The sequence below is a fragment of the Falco peregrinus genome, chromosome 6 (assembly GCF_023634155.1).
Source record: "Falco peregrinus isolate bFalPer1 chromosome 6, bFalPer1.pri, whole genome shotgun sequence".
NCBI lineage: Eukaryota > Metazoa > Chordata > Aves > Falconiformes > Falconidae > Falco > Falco peregrinus.
Genome location: NC_073726.1, coordinates 11390165 through 11402539, shown reverse-complemented (window position 1 = coordinate 11402539; position 12375 = coordinate 11390165). Strand labels below are relative to the sequence as shown.

Here is a 12375-nt window from a genome sequence, read left to right as displayed (position 1 = left end):
TTCCTCAATGATTAGCAGATACATTTTGCTTCCTGTCAGAGAACAACTGAAAAAAAAACCCCAAAACATTGTACCTTTTCCTATCTCATAAAACGCAATCAGTGAAACATTTTGTTTAATTCTGCCTCTGGTAATAGATATTTCAGTCTGTAATTTTCAAGCAGTTCAGAGTGGTGGTGGTGTTCTACACAAAATTACACAGTGGATTAGGTATTTCAGGGACAGCATTAGCTATTCTTATGTGAGCTCTGGTTTTAAACCAGTGGTTGTGCCAACCTGAATTACATGCCATGGACTGAACAGCTGAGACAGTCAAAATCACTCCAAGTCTAAATTTGACTAGGAATCCAGGCTTCTAACATAATCATTTTATTCAAATACAAGATGCATTTCCTTACCCAGATGATTGCCTTCTGCTAGACTATGCATAGTTTCTCCACCACCTTTACAAAATTAATTTAATTTGAAACTGGTGAAGAGCACACATAGAAAAGAATTGAATTCTTAGAGTAGTAATACTGTAGTTCGATTTTATTGCATAATCATGCACCATTTGTATGTTCTGATGACACAGGCTGTGACACAAGTAGTTCTTCCCTACAGGCACTCCTACACCTATATGAATTCCTTGTGGTTATGGCAGAACTCCACACAGGCAAAAGGTTTGCCCACACAGAACAATTTACAGACTCCCCAGTATGGATTTTTTTTCTCTCCTTTGAGACAAATACTACCATGAAGTATAATAATTAACTCTTACAAAAATGATACCACCGGAATTGTACTCTTTAACATAGGTGTAAGATTCAGCTTGGTATTCTGACTACACTGAATTAGATCCGAAGTGTTTGCTCATTAAAACCAGATTTTATTTCTATCAACTGCAAATGAAAACCCTGTAAATCTAGCAAATGAAACCCATACTTAAAAATAGGTAATTCAGCTAATATTGCATGACCTATGTCACAAATATGACTATGTGGTTTCACTTGTAAGAAGGGAAACATACATGAGAAGAAGCATTATGCCAGAATGTTTTGATACCTGATGTGCAAAACAAATATTTTCCAAATGACCACTGAAATCACTGACCATGCAAGCTTATGCTAGTGCCACCAATCCAATACTTTCACCTTCGGCAACACACAAACTGGTCAGTTTCAGACACAGAAAAATCCTCCTGAAGCCTGGGAAGCCCAAGGTAAAAGTACTAAGGCATCCATCCCACTGAGAATGAAACTCAATCGGCATTCTTTTTGCAATTAAAAAACCAACAACAACAAAAGAACCCCAAACACCCACCCACCCCAAACAAAACAAAACAAAACTACCAAAGCTCCAAACCTCATAAGCACCCAATACATACTTTGTATACTCTTCCCAAATACTACACAAAATTTACTGGGCCATATATTTAAAAATGGGTTTTATTTTACTGTCCCTAAAATCCATACTATATGTGATAAAGTGAACTGTACCATTGCTGCTAATGTACCTAATAAAGAGAAACTCAACCCTGTATTTCCCAGGCTGGAAAAAGTCACATAGGGAAATTCAGATAGATAAAATCCTCAAGGACAATTTGCTGAAACACATTCACCCACTTGCTTTCTAACTTCATCACAAAGTACATAGACCTTACAACAGAGATTTAAGACAATAAAAATTTAACTTTAATCTGCCAAATGATGAACAAAATATATCATAACTGAAGCACTGCTGCAGTTGCCACCTGTTCAAAAATTCAAAACCACTGATTTGTCTTCTGTTTTGTTTTTTTTAAGAAATAAACTACCACCTCAATTTCATAATACAGCGAAGTCTGTTCAATCCCTTCACAACAGGAAGGAGTAAGTAAAGCTTTGCAATGCATTTATCTGCAACATCATCACACCTCACTTGAAATGAGTTGTTGCCAGAATCCAGTAGACATTTCAAGTGTACGACAGCTGCTATTGCATATTTGTAACAATAAAAATACCACCAAACCAGTTACCAGAATAATGCACCACTACCATGCATCCTGTCCCATACAGCAATTCTCAATAGAAGCACAATACAAAAAGGTTACAGCCTGAAGAAGAATTAACATACGTGTAATAACTATGATTTAGTATAATCACACACGACCACCGAGATATTTCAGGCTATGGTTACAATGCATCATTTCATGCTGGGGCCCATTTTAAATAAAGTTATCAAGCAAGCAAGCAGAAACAGGAAAGGAGCTTTACAAATAATTCCTTTATAGGTCCAAGGTTGCTGATGACACCAAGCTGTGGGGTGCAGTGACATACTGAAGGGAAGGGAGACCACCCAGAGGGACCCTGACAGGCTCAAGAGGTGGGCCCATGTGGACCTCATGAAGTTCAACAAGGCCAAGTGCAAGGTCCTGCCTGTGGGTTGGGGCAGTCCCAAGCACAAACCCAGGCTGGGCGGAGGACGGACTGAGAGCAGCCCTGAGGAGAAAGACTTCGGGGTCCTGGATGACAAGCAGCTCAACACGGCCCAACAATTGCACAGGCAGACCAGAAAGCCAACCGTATCCTGGGCTGCATCAAAAGAAGCTTGGCCAGCAGGTCAAGGAAGGTGATTTTCCCCCTCTATTCCACTCTCACGAGACCCCACCTGCAGTACTGCATTCAGCGCTGGAGCCCCCAACAGAAGAAGGACAGGGACCTCTCAGAATGAGGCCACAGCAGGGCCACAAAGATGACCAGAGGGCTGGAGCACCTCTCCTGTGAAGACAGGATGAGAGAGTCGGGGTTGCTCAGCCCGGAGAAGAGAAGGCTTCCAGGAGACCTTACAGCAGCCTTCCAGTACCTAACGGGGGCCTATGAGAATGCTGCAGAGAGACTTTTGATATGGGCATGTAGTGACAGGACAAGGTATAATGGCTTGAAACTCAAAGAGGGTAGATTTAGATTAGATAGTAGGAAGAAATTCTTCACTACGTGGGTGATGAGGCAGTAGAACAGGTTGCCCGGAAAAGTTGTGGCTGCCCCATCCCTGGAAACGTTCAAGGCCAGGTTGGATGGGGCTTTGAGCAACTTGGCCTAGTAGAAGGCATTCCTGCCCACGGCATGGAGATCAGAACTAGATGGTCTTTAAGGTCCCTTCCAACCCAAACTTTTCTATGATTTTGTAAGCTTACTGCAGGAAGACCAGCCCTGCTCCTCCGTACTATTCTTCTCCTCAGGCACAACCAGCCTCTAGATAGTGGCTTTAAAATGTCAGAATGAGACCATCATCTTATGAGTGAGATTTACTGCACAGACCACTACACCAGCCTCATCACAGAACTGCACAGTGAGACCACATAGTGATGCATGAGCTCCTACATACTTTGCAAGTCAGTGAGGATAAAGGGTACTGATAGTAGCAAAGGACATCACCACACACTGCTGACAAAGAAAAGGACTTATGATACTACCCAGCATTTAATGTTCTTTAACAAAAGCTCAGCACGATCTGAGGCCTCACAGTGAAGAAGGATGTTAACCTTTGCTAAGCAGCCACGTGCCTCTGAGGAAGGTATTCCCTGATGACAGTCACCTCTCAGAGCACTGTTAGCATCCCCCCCTCCTCTTGCTCCAAGAGATACAAAACCCTGTGCTCCACCAAAGGGCCACGTCTCATCCGCACGTCTCCCATGTGAGGCAGCACTTTGGCAGGCCTTTGGGCCTTGGCAGGATAAAGCACATGCCACTGGCTGAGTGGAGCACCCAGCAGAGAAAGCATCCTCTGCGTCAGCTCTGGGGAGGAGGGGTAGCCACAGCACAGCAGGCCCAACACGCAGAGGGGCCAAGGGGGACCATATTGCAGGTAAGAGACTGCTGTTGGTGACTAATACTGAGGGAGCTGGTGGATGAGCTCGCCAAGCTGCTCTCCATCATTTATCAACAGTCCTGATGAACTGGAGAGGTCCCAGAAGACTGGAAGTTAGCCAAAGTGACACCCATCTATAAGAAGGGCAGGTACAAGGACTCAGGAAACCACAGGGCTGTCAGACCTCAGTGCCAGGGAAGGTTATGGAGCAGGTCAATCCCGAGTGCCACACAGCACGTGCAGGACAACCAGGGGATCAGGCCCAGCCAGCATGGGGTTATGAAAGGCAGGTCCTGCTTGACGAACCTGATCTCCTATGACAAGATGATCCACCTAGTGGATGAGGGAAAGGCTGTGGATGCTGCCTACCTGGACCTTAGTAAAGCCTTTGACAGCATCTCCAACAGCGCTCTCCTGGAGAAACTAGCTGCTCAGGGCTTGGACAGCTATACTCTTTGTGGGATAAAAGCTGGCTGGATGGCCAAGGCCAAAGAGTGGTGGTGAATGGAGTCACCTCCAGTTGGTGGCCGGTCACAAGTGGTGTTCTCCAGGGCCCGTCCTGTTTAATACCTTTATCAACACTGTGGACAAGGGGATTGAGTGCACCCTCAGTAAGTTTGCAGGCAACACCAAGTTGGGGGGGAGTGTTGATCTGTTTGAGGGTAGGAAGGTTCTACAGAAGGATCTGGACAGGCTGAGGCCAGTTCTACGAGATTCAACAAGAAGAAGTGCCGGGTCCTGCACTCGGGTCACACCAACCCCACACAGCGCTACAGGCTTGGGGCAGAGTGGCTGGAAAGCTGCCTGGAGGAAAAGGACCTGGGGGTGCTGGTTGACAGCTGGCTGAACATGAGCCAGCAGGGTGCCCAGGTGGCCAAGAAGGCCAAGAGCATCTGGGCTTGTGTCAGAGATAGTGTGGCCAGCAGGACCAGGGCAGTGATCGCCCCCCCTGTACTGGGCACTGGTGATGCCGCACCTCAAACCCTGTGTTCAGCTCTGGGCCCCTCACTGCAAGAGGGAGCAGAGGGGCTGCAGCGTGTCCAGAGACGGGCAACGGGGCTGGTGAGGGATCTGGAGCACAAGTCTTGTGAGGAGCAGCTGAGGGAACTGGGGGTGTTTAGCCTGGAGAGGAGGAGACTCAGGGGGACCTTATCACTCCCTACAGCTGCCTGACAGGAGGCTGCAGGCAGGTGGGGGTTGGTCTCTTCTCCCAAGTAACAAGCAACAGAACAAGAAGAAATGGCCTCAAGTTCTGCCAGGGCAGGTTTAGATTGAATATTGGGAAATACTTCTTCACCGAAAGGGTGCTGAAGCACTGGAACAGGCTGCCCAGGGAGGTGGTGGAATTGCCACCCCTGGAGGCGTTTAAAAAACGCATAGACGTTGTGCTTAGGGACATGGTTAGTAATAGACTTGGCAGTCCTGCGTTAACGGCTGGACTTGATGATCTCAAAGGTCTTTTCCAACCTAAATGATTCCATGACAATAACCTCCATGCTGCATAAGGCACTCAGAATCCCAGTGCTCCTGTGGTACAGGCAAGTCATTGCTACTCACCTGTGTCAGCACTAGACAAGCCATCATTTGTGAGTGATGAGGTGGAAGATGCTCAGAAATAGAGAGGAAGTTGGTCAGTCACATGATACTTAACAGCTCTAGAGTGACTCACTCCTTCCTACTGAAGACACAAACAGCAACAAAAATTTCAGTCTCCAGACTAGTTTCTGAGCATGAAGGGATTAGAACAAAGATCCATAACATACCTCCTGGCTAGGTGCAATCTTTCAGTGACCAGTACCAAACACATAAACCATATCCAAGAAGAATTAACTTCACAGCAAAAAAAAAAATAATCTAGGGGAAATGTATTCTTTTTATATTTTTATTTATAAATATATATACTTTGTATACTTCAATATTTAGTTAACCATTGGTACACACCCCACCAACCAAAATCCAACATAGCTGTCTTCTATCCTTTGATATTTTAAAAGCTAAGAATCATCATAGGTGGGACAAATTAAAGTTACATGGGATAGGAAATTACTGCATGTCATCACCTATGGAAAAATTTGCCACATTAAGTATACATGAACTAATTTAAGGAACAGCATCCCTCAGTGACAGAAGGCTGCTTACCACAGTGAGCATACCACTGAGACTCTATACATAGCTGACAAAGTCACAGATACGCAATCAGTGTATACTGTAACAGCTCCTGATGCCATGCCTCTCTGGATCATGCTGTTAAAAGAAATTCACTAATTATTACAGGAATTCCTGTAATAAACTTCTGCCTGAATCAACTTGAATACAGTTCCAAACCATTCAGGTGTCACTGATGTTCAGCTGACAAGCAAAAACCAGCCCATGGTAGTTCCATCAAGCAGCTCTTGCAAGTACCAGGTGAGGTATCTGCGCTGACCCAAAAGCAGAAAAAAGCATCTGGGGGCATGACAGCAGCTCTCTAGCAGCAGTAGTACCAGCTTAAATGTTTGTGAAATGATGACTGAACTAACTAGCGATACCAAAACAGATCAAGAAAAAAAAAGTCATTGCTACTAGGAGATGGCTACTTTCTTCTCAGATTAAAAAAAAACAAAACAAAACAACAAAAAAGCCCAACAAACTGGAGGGAGAAGGAAAGGCAGTCAGCCAGTCACAAAAAAGCAAGTCTTATGAACAGATGGGAGTCTGTAAGTGTCACCTATTTTGATGTTAACATTTTAACCGGACACCCATGAAAACTACTGTGCTTTTGTACATATAAACACATTGTGCAACTTTCTGCCATTAAAACTGACTCAACAGCAGCGCACATTAAATCCAGGGCAGAGTTTACTCCAGCAGCTCTCTCTGCCCTGACAGTTTTCCAAAGTTTCTCTGCTCTCCCACAAAGTCTCTTCCATACCCTCTTCGCCCTGAGCTCCAACAAAGAGCTGGAAAAAATTTCAGCTCTGTCTGCAAATGAAGACACAAACTATTTTTATATCACAAAAATATGGTACTGTATATAAGGAACATATAACATAGTTGAACAATTCCAAAACAGTAACTATTGATAACTAACTCCTTGTGTAAACTTAAGCATGACTGGATTTCAGGAAGCCTTGGTAAAATATTTAATATTATCATCGATTACTTTGATTAGTGAATTGGGGTAAGCTTTTAAAATTTGTGAATAACGTCAAGATGCAGGCAGATGCAAACAAATTACAGCACAGAATTAGAACTACAAATTATCCAGAAAAAAAATATTTATTTAAGAAAAAAAATCCTGAAGTCCTCTTGGGATGCACATACCATTAAGAAAAGCATGAGGAGGCTATGCTTGGATTTACAGTTAGCCACAGCACTTTAGACAATGAAATAGAAAGCCAGGAGCACCTAGTTAACAGGTTACAGATGTTTTAGCATATATTCAAATTGAGAATTCTGGTGCCAAGAAATGAGGTTTCAAGCAGCAACAGCAGTTTAAAGTTATCTCCTTATCACCACTCTTTCGTGTTCTCCTGTTGTTGAACCTCATGCCTGGAGAGTACTAGGAAGCATGAAAATTTATGAGCAAAGTGAGCTTACCTGCCAGGTCACTCCAGCCCACTCACCATTTCTCCACATGATTTTGATCACTAAGGAAAGCTACCCCAGTAAAAGAGAATATATTTTCTGCCAGATTAGCAGACAATTTTTAGGAGTGTCAGGAGGAAAAGGACAGCAGCATCAGGCTGTCAGATTTGCTCAGCCATCTCATGAAGTGTCATTTTAAGACACCAAGATTTCATACCCTGTTAAATATTCTATTTTTGCTGAGGTAATCCTGAGATTTATGGACAATTTCAGATCAGTATGAGCCTTCCCAGAGGGATCATTCTAAACTGTGAAATAATTACACCAATTGCAGTGCTTTTGACAGCAAAATAATTGTCACAGGGTTGTGCAGCTGGCCAGTGGCAGAGAAAACATGCAGGTTTACAGTCATTATGTCTTAAATCCTACTTTTTTCCAGCAGATTTTAGTGAAAAAAATTAAACCTGAACATATGTATCATTTATATTAGGGCTCATGAAGGCACTCATTTCCTATGTAAGTGGCAAGACTTGCAGCCACTTACAGTCACATGTCAACCCTCTGACATCACTGGGACTGCAGGTTTAGAAACTAGACCCTAAGTTCTATGTGAGTAAAAACTTCTCTTTGAACAATTTAAATCTTAAGAAACAAGTCTCTGTGTCTGCTACTGATTTATCTTTTGGACTACAAAATAATCTGTAAGCAAACCAGTATTTTTTCAGCTTACATGTTACGAACCCCTCTTAAAGACCTTACAGAGAAGAAAAAAAAAACCCTTTCTCATACAGTATGCCAATATTCCAAACAAAACTGGAAACTAAACATTCAGGAGTTCACTTTTTAAATACTAGCTTGCCAAAGTTCCACTCAATTATCAAATTCCATCTATATTATCACTCTTTTCTTAAAGTACTGAGAATTCTTATTAAATGTGGGTGGTTGCACTCAAAGAGTTGCAGTTAAAGGCTCAATGTCCATGTGGAGACCAGTGACAAGTGATGTTGATACTGGGACCAGCGCTGTTCAACATTTTTGTTGGCAACTTGGGCACTGTGATTAAGTGCCCCCTCAGCAAGTTTGCAGATGACACCAAGCTGTGGGGTGCAGTGACACACTGAAGGGAAGGGAGACCACCCAGAGGGACCCTGACAGGCGCAAGAGGTGGGCCCATGTGGACCTCATGAAGTTCAACAAGGCCAAGTGCAAGGTCCTGCCTGTGGGTTGGGGCAGTCCCAAGCACAAACCCAGGCTGGGCGGAGGACGGACTGACAGCAGCCCTGAGGAGAAAGACTTCGGGGTCCTGGATGACAAGCAGCTCAACACGGCCCAACAATTGCACAGGCAGACCAGAAAGCCAACCGTATCCTGGGCTGCATCAAAAGAAGCTTGGCCAGCAGGTCAAGGAAGGTGATTGTCCCCCTCTATTCCACTCTCATGAGATCCCACCTGCAGTACTGCATTCAGCGCTGGAGCCCCCAACAGAAGGAGGACAGGGACCTCTCAGAATGAGGCCACAGCAGGGCCACAAAGATGACCAGAGGGCTGGAGCACCTCTCCTGTGAAGACAGGATGAGAGAGTCGGGGTTGCTCAGCCCGGAGAAGAGAAGGCTTCCAGGAGACCTTACAGCAGCCTTCCAGTACCTAACGGGGGCCTATGAGAATGCTGCAGAGAGACTTTTGATATGAGCATGTAGTGACAGGACAAGGTATAATGGCTTGAAACTCAAAGAGGGCAGATTTAGATTAGATAGTAGGAAGAAATTCTTCACTACGTGGGTGATGAGGCAGTAGAACAGGTTGCCCGGAAAAGTTGTGGCTGCCCCATCCCTGGAAACGTTCAAGGCCAGGTTGGATGGGGCTTGGAGCAACTTGGCCTAGTAGAAGGCATTCCTGCCCACGGCATGGGGGTCAGAACTAGATGGTCTTTAAGGTCCCTTCCAACCCAAACATTTCTATGATTCTGTGTAGAGCACGTATGCACTGAAGCACTTAGGCTGTACCTAGAGAGGCTAGGCAGTAACTTCTGGATACCATGAAGCAACTTTTCTAAGTATTGACTCTGCACTCTTACTGGGTGACATGGTCCAGACAGCTGGAAAGAGATGGAAACTATGGCCTGCAAAAAACCAAGTGCATCCTCCAACCGGAGATGATTAGATGTTATTACACAAACCACCAGGCTATTAGCTTCTGATGGGCCTATCTGCAAGTTTAAAGTAAGTTACAAAACTTGTTTTGCCACATAGACAGCTATGCAAACTAATAGATGGAAAAGATTTCTTCATACTTAAACAAATCCCTGGGGGCTGGGAATATGTGCTAATGAAGACATTCATACCTTGATTAGTGTCGCAGGCTTAAAAAAACCAAAAAAAACCTACTGTTGTACATAGTCATCAACCAGCCATTAGCCATTTCTATTAAGTTTTTTTTCCTTAATAGTTCTCCTATTAGTATTAACAATAAAATAAATACTTTGTTAGAAGAAGAGGGCTAGTCAGTTAGGTTCACCAGCAAAGCAGTATGGGGGACACAGAATATTACAAAGAATACCCGGTATATGCAGAGACCTTTACAAAAGTCTGAAGTTATTACACTGCCATTTACCTTCCTTTAAATGTCAGAAAATGGAAAGATAAAGAAATCAGTTGAGTTAGCCCATCAGCAGCTCAAGCAAAAATGTAACTTAAGGTGTGGTAGCACTTAGCTACTAAAAAAAAAAAAAAAAAAAAAAAAAAGTATAGTATTACTGTATTTTTTCCTGCTTCAGCAACTCCGAGGCTGGAAACCAAAGGAACAGACTTTCCTTTGACAAGTATCCCTCTGCAAACCAGGATGCACACAGCACATTCTCCTTCCTTACCAGTTCACGACTGTTTTTGATAATGGTATATTTCGTGTTTTAGTTAAACAAGAGTTGAGCCTTCCACCCCACCCCCACCAGCGCCCACCATCCCGCACTCAACGGAGAAAGAGCACAAACCCACCGAAAAGCAGCACCACCGCCTCTCCACCGCGCTAAGCCTTTGTTTCAGCAGCAAGAGGCTGCCCGCACCGCAAACGCTTCACTTATTTAACAGGACCCTCGCTGAGCGCCGCCACCGCACGCAGCCCCCTCCTCCCGGCGCGCACCGAAGCGCCCAGCGCTCCCCGGCACGGGGCGGCCAGCGGCTGCCGGCACCGCACCGCCGCCGCAGCCTCCAGCGGGCCGGGAGCGCCGCGCCGCGCCGGGCCGGCGGAGAAGCGGAAGGGAAGGGGCAGCAGGGGGGAGGCGACACCCGCCCCGCTCGCCGCCCGGCTGCTCGGCTCGACGGGCCCCGGGGGTCGGGTGCGCCGACCGGCTGATGTGCGCCCGGGGCCACGGCCCGCCTCACCCCTCCCGGCGGCAGCTCCCGGGCGGGAGGGGACGGGGAAAGGGCCAGGCGGCCCGGGGAAGTTGCGCCGCCGGGCAAAGCCGGCGGGGGAGGCGAGGGCAGGCGGCCAGCGGCTGCCCCGCGCAGAGAACCGCGACGCGCGCACCCGGGCGGCGGAGCCAGCCGCGGGTCCCCGGCGGGAGGGGCAGTGGCCGCCCGCCGCCCCAGGGAGAGGAGCGCAGGCGCCTGACGCTCCCGGCCGTCGGCCCTCGCCACAGCCCCGCGGAGAACGCGAGCCCCTACCTGGGCTGCACCGCCGTGGGCACGCCGCCCCGTCCCCTCCGCGGCCCCGCCGCAGGCTGCCCCGGCCCGCCCGCCGGCCAGGAGCAGGAAGCCGAGCGGAGCCGCCGCCGCCGCAGAGGCAGAGGAAGGCCTGGAGGCGGAGCGCCCGCCCCCTACCGGTGGCGGACCGGGGCCGCGGCGGCACCGCCCCACAGCCGCGCCCCCGCCCGCCCCCCGACGCCCCGCGGCCCCCGCCTGCCTGCCGCCGCCGGGCGGGCCGCCCCGGTTAGAGGCGGGCGGGGTACGCGTAAGGCTCGGGGCGAGACCCCTTCCCGCGGCCCCCGGGGTCCGCCTGGGCCGGGCGGGCTCCTGCGCCGGCCCCAGGGGCACTGGTGGCTGCCGTCCCGGAGGCAGCGGGGCCGTGCCGCCCCGAGGGGCCTGCCTGCGGAGCCGTTCCGGCGGCACGGCACGGCGCGGGGCCTCGGGATGCAGCTGCGTGGATGGCTTCGCGACGGCTGGCGCTACGCGTGTGCGCCCGCAGCCACGCACCCACGGGCGAGGGGTGCTGCGTGTGCCCGCGAGCCAGCCCGCTGCCCCGGGCCGGGAGGGAGGCCGGCGGGTTGTGCTTGTTTCCTTTTATACTTTAAAAAACTTTTTTTTTTCTTCCCCTAAGCACACCAGAAGTTGTCTTCCGTTACCAATAGGAATGACATTTTTTGCTTAAAAAAAAAAATTACACAAAGCCCACAACACAAAAAAAACCAAATCAACCCAAAGCCTAACCTTATTTTTTTTTTAAGAAATACTTTTCCATCAGTAGGACAGAGCCGGTCTGCGTTCCAGTGTTAGACGAGAGGGTAATCCCTTTCTCTTTATCCTTGGCTCCACTCTGCGGCTGCTGTTTCTTTTTCCTTTTTTTTTTTTTTTTTTTTTTATTTTAATTCTTTGGCACCGGTATTCCTCTAACGCCACCACGAGCTGGCACGGCTCGGGGGGTGAGCTGAAGGACAGCATATTACTGTCCGGAGGAAGGTTTCTGTCGGTGGTGGGGTGGGTATATGGGAAGTGCTGGGGCAGCAGCCGGGCAGGTTCGGTCAGTGCCGCTATGGTCAAACCACAGAGAAAGCGTTTTTACAAAATCAGCGTGGCACTTCTCTCAGCAGAGAACAGAGCCACAGCTAAAATACGGGGCGTATCGCACATCGTCAGTCAGGTAGACAAAAGGAGGTTTCCTCGTCTTATTTTAACCGCATCTGGTCAACAGATCTTCCTTTCAATAGGTTTAAAAGAACATACTTTGATACCGACTGCTCCTTGGTACGGGGTGGTGAGCATCTGAACA

General features: G+C 47.7%; 1 protein-coding gene across 4 annotated transcripts in view; it reads right to left on the bottom strand.

The window, feature by feature from the left end:
- FAM3C (FAM3 metabolism regulating signaling molecule C) overlaps positions 1 to 11210 on the bottom strand; it is a 33519-nt gene extending 22309 nt beyond the window's left edge. For 3 of the 4 annotated variants that reach the window (XM_055808136.1, XM_055808138.1, XM_055808137.1), the window contains exon 1: positions 11055 to 11210. The gene's annotated coding sequence lies outside the window, so the exon portion shown is untranslated. Of the gene's footprint in view, positions 1 to 10385; positions 10481 to 11054 lie in introns of those variants that run through there. The other variant, XM_005242486.4, reaches the window with a different exon arrangement.
- Between the last annotated feature and the right edge of the window lie 1165 nt (positions 11211 to 12375).